The sequence below is a fragment of the Oncorhynchus keta genome, chromosome 14, assembly GCF_023373465.1.
Source record: "Oncorhynchus keta strain PuntledgeMale-10-30-2019 chromosome 14, Oket_V2, whole genome shotgun sequence".
Classification (NCBI taxonomy): Eukaryota; Metazoa; Chordata; class Actinopteri; order Salmoniformes; family Salmonidae; genus Oncorhynchus; species Oncorhynchus keta.
In genome coordinates this window covers 3,258,884-3,263,883 of record NC_068434.1, presented here as the reverse complement: position 1 = coordinate 3,263,883, position 5,000 = coordinate 3,258,884, and the positions used below count along the sequence as shown (strand labels likewise).

At 41.5% G+C, this 5,000-nt stretch overlaps 1 protein-coding gene across 5 annotated transcripts in view; it reads right to left on the bottom strand.

The window, feature by feature from the left end:
* The window catches only part of parp8 (poly (ADP-ribose) polymerase family, member 8), a 279,851-nt gene that overhangs the window by 203,587 nt on the left and 71,264 nt on the right, over positions 1-5,000 (bottom strand). The window lies entirely within an intron of this gene.

The window sequence follows — 5,000 nt, the reverse complement described above, 5'->3', positions numbered from 1 at the left end:
AATAGATAACAACAACAGAGAGAATCATTGGGTGGTAGAGAGTCAGGCAGAATGGATGGAATAGATAACAACAACAGAGAGAATCATGGGGTGGTAGAGAGTCAGGCAGAATGGATGGAATAGATAACAACAACAGAGAGAATCATGGGGTGGTAGAGAGTCAGGCAGAATGGATGGAATAGATAACAACAACAGAGAGAATCATGGGGTGGTAGAGAGTCAGGCAGAATGGATGGAATAGATAACAACAACAGAGAGAATCATGGGGTGGTAGAGAGTCAGGCAGAATGGAGGGAATAGATAACAACAACAGAGAGAATCATGTGGTGTTAGAGAGTCAGGCAGAATGGAGGGAATAGATAACAACAACAGAGAGAATCATGTGGTGTTAGAGAGTCAGGCAGAATGGATGGAATAGATAACAACAACAGAGAGAATCATGGGGTGGTAGAGAGTCAGGCAGAATGGAGGGAATAGATATCAACAACAGAGAATATCATGGGGTGGTAGAGAGTCAGGCAGAATGGATGGAATAGATAACAACAACAGAGAGAATCATGGGGTGGTAGAGTCAGACATTATACCCCTGATGGTCTATCAGCAGGACATTATACCCCTGATGGTCTATCAGCAGAACATTATACCCCTGATGGTCTATCAGCAGAACATTATACCCCTGATGGTCTATCAGCAGGACATTATACCCCAGAGAAGCTAGCCAACAACACAGCTAACAACACAGCTAACACAATCACTTACAACTGAAATCTGTTGTTCAGAGAAGCTAGCCAACAACACAGCTAACAACACAGCTAACAACACAGCTAACACAATCACTTACAACTGAAATCTGTTGTTCAGAGAAGCTAGCCAACAACACAGCTAACAACACAGCTAACAACACAGCTAACAACACAGCTAACACAATCACTTACAACTGAAATCTGTTGTTCAGAGAAGCTAGCCAACAACACAGCTAACAACACAGCTAACAACACAGCTAACAACACAGCTAACACAATCACTTACAACTGAAATCTGTTGTTCAGAGAAGCTAGCCAACAACACAGCTAACAACACAGCTAACAACACAGCCAACAACACAGCTAACAACACAGCTAACAACACAGCTAACACAATCACTTACAACTGAAATCTGTTGTTCAGAGAAGCTAGCCAACAACACAGCTAACAACACAGCTAACAACACAGCCAACAACACAGCTAACAACACAGCTAACACAATCACTTACAACTGAAATCTGTTGTTCAGAGAAGCTAGCCAACAACACAGCTAACAACACAGCTAACACAATCACTTACAACTGAAATCTGTTGTTCAGAGAAGCTAGCCAACAACACAGCTAACAACACAGCTAACAACACAGCCAACAACACAGCTAACAACACAGCTAACACAATCACTTACAACTGAAATCTGTTGTTCAGAGAAGCTAGCCAACAACACAGCTAACAACACAGCTAACAACACAGCTAACAACACAGCTAACACAATCACTTACAACTGAAATCTGTTGTTCAGAGAAGCTAGCCAACAACACAGCTAACAACACAGCTAACACAATCACTTACAACTGAAATCTGTTGTTCAGAGAAGCTAGCCAACAACACAGCTAACAACACAGCTAACACAATCACTTACAACTGAAATCTGTTGTTCAGAGAAGCTAGCCAACAACACAGCTAACAACACAGCTAACACAATCACTTACAACTGAAATCTGTTGTTCAGAGAAGCTAGCCAACAACACAGCTAACAACACAGCTAACACAATCACTTACAACTGAAATCTGTTGTTCAGAGAAGCTAGCCAACAACACAGCTAACAACACAGCTAACACAATCACTTACAACTGAAATCTGTTGTTCAGAGAAGCTAGCCAACACCACAGCTAACAACACAGCTAACACAATCACTTACAACTGAAATCTGTTGTTCAGAGAAGCTAGCCAACAACACAGCTAACAACACAGCTAACACAATCACTTACAACTGAAATCTGTTGTTCAGAGAAGCTAGCCAACAACACAGCTAACAACACAGCTAACACAATCACTTACAACTGAAATCTGTTGTTCAGAGAAGCTAGCCAACAACACAGCTAACAACACAGCTAACACAATCACTTACAACTGAAGCTGGACAGACTGCAAACTAACTGCCTGCCTGCCTGTCTCGTCCAGACTCCCGACACGTGCATTACTATGGGACAGATGGAGATTGAATTTGAATATTGAAACAATGTTGCAGATGTCGGAGAGACAGACAGCAACTTTTATACAAATCTCTGCTGTTGAAAACTAAATATAAATTTAAAAGAAACGTGAGATAATGTCGAGATGCTTTTTATAGTGGAGATCAAGTTTATAAATTGCCTGGCTGGGCTGATGAGACAGTGGATTACGCAGTCAGATGGAACAGAGTAAATAGGCATTTTAACGTCATAGATTTAGCTGGTGGTAACATGTGGAATAGACACCGGCTGAAATGCATTTTTAACCAATCAGCATTCGGGATTAGACCCACCCGTTGTATAATTTATTATAATCCACGTAATAATTCACAAGAGATGAACTGTAGCGGGAGGAGAGAGACCGCGTATCTGTAATTTGTAATCTGCTGTGTATCTAGCAAATCAACCTTATAATAGGTGATGATTTATAGTGGCTTCAGTAAATATGAACTGAAGTGTATTTACAATCGGGGGGGGTGGGGGGGGTTCTCTGCTCGGCCTCTAAAGCCGAGGTTTAATAAATGGTGTTCAAAGATGGCTCCTGGTGGTTCGAACTAGTAATGCATCTTACCATTCATTCCACAGCATAACGCACGCTATACCGTAGTATGAAGCAACTTTTATTTGAGGAACAACTGTCTCAACAACTCTCTCTCTCTCTCTCTCTCTCTCTCTCTCTCTCTCTCTCTCTCTCTCTCTCTCTCACTCTCTCTCACACTCTCTCTCACTCTCTCTCTCTCTCTCTCTCTCTCTCTCTCTCTCTCTCTCACACTCTCTCTCTCTCTCACACTCTCTCTCTCTCTTACTCTCTCTCTCTGTCTCTGTGATTTACAACTCGTACAGAAAGTACAGGGAGCTGACAAACACAAACCTGAACATTTCCTTTACCTTTCTCTCTACCATCAGCACTTTTCAACCTCACCCAATGTATACTAACACACACACACACACACACACACACACACACACACACACACACACACACACACACACACACACACACACACACACACACACACACACACACACACACACACACACACAAACACACACACACAGAAGGACCATTCTCCAGCACATAATTTTCAATGAAGAAGCATTTTACTTACATGCTTACACTGCAATAGCAAAACATAACATACGCGTCAGGTCCATGTGGGTGATGACAGGGAGATATTCTATGAATAAAGACTATTTATACTATCTATTTTAATCTCCCCTTTGATGACAGAGAGATATTCTATGAATAAAGACTATTTTAATCTCCCCTTTGATGTAACCGAACTCTATTGTAAATACTGAAGATATTTTCTTTAAAATCAAAATGTCTTGATTTAGCTGGAGGAAGTTGTTAGAAAATGCAACTATTTAAATCACTAATTAAAGTAAAAAAATCCTCTGGCGACACAGAAATTTAAAGACGTGTATCATCTGCGTAGCAGGGAAAATCAAATCTGTGCTTTCTGATAACACTGCCAAGGGGAAACATATATAAACCCGAACAGTAACGGAACCAAAATTGAACCTTGTGGAGCGCCAAATGTGATATGTATTTTCTCTGAGTTATGTACAACAATAAAATAAAAAACTCTCTCGACTTGTTAATTAGGTCCTAAACCAGTTTAGAAGTGGACCGGAGAGGTCAACCCACCTCTCCAGTCTGTCCAGAAGGACATCAAGGTCAACAGTGTCAAATGCAGCCCTTAATAAATCCAAGAGTACAAGGACAGAGAGCTGTTTGGCATCTGTGTTGGCTCTAAGATCATTTACCACTTTAACGAAGAATATGTCTGTGCTGTGGTGGGCACGAAAACCAGATTGGATTTTTTTTTTTAAATACAGTTGGCACTTGGAATTCTTCTTTAGGAATGGAAGGTTGGAACTAAAGGGGTTTCACCGTAGTAGTTTTTTAGTACAGTGGGGAAAGTGCCTGTGAACAGGAAGTGATTAACAATAAAAAGCCAGACTCAATGGACAACATACCAAACTACCAATAATCCAATGTCATGCTCCCTCAAACGATGCCAAAGAGGAAGACAAAGAGCTGCTCTATAACAATAGAGAAGTAGAGAAGACACCTGCTCAAGACCTGCTCTTCGTCATTGGAGACCTGAATGGAAAGGTTGGCACTGACAACACCATCTTACGAGAGAGAACAATGGGGGAAGCATGGCTGCGGAGAGATCAATGACAACGGTGATGACAACCTGATGATTAGTGGCAGCCTGTTTCATCACAAGAATATCCACAAGCTGACATGGTACTCTCCTAATGGAAGAGACAAGAACCAGATTGACCTGATGATCAACGGCAAGTGAAGACGCTCGCTGAGAGAAGTCAAGGTGTGAAGGGAGGCAGATGTTACCAGTGACCACCATCTTGTGACTGCCGACATCACACTAAAGCTGAAACGTTCAAGACCAACGGCAGGGTAGCCTAGTGGTTAGAGCGTTGGACTAGCAACCGAAAGGTTGCAAGTTCGAATCCCGAGCTGACAAGGTACAAATCTGTCGTTCTGCCCCCTGAACAGGCAGTTAACCCACTAGGCCGTCATTGAAAATAAGAATTTGTTCTTAACTGACTTGCCTAGTAAAATAAAGGTAAGAAATTCAAATTAAAATAACCATTAACTTCTGGTGTAGATCCTCTAAACCTCTGAACTTCATCAGTGACATAAATAAGTATATTTCCATATTCCCAGAACCCAAAATGTTGTATTGTACTCTAGCAGACATTGACTCAGG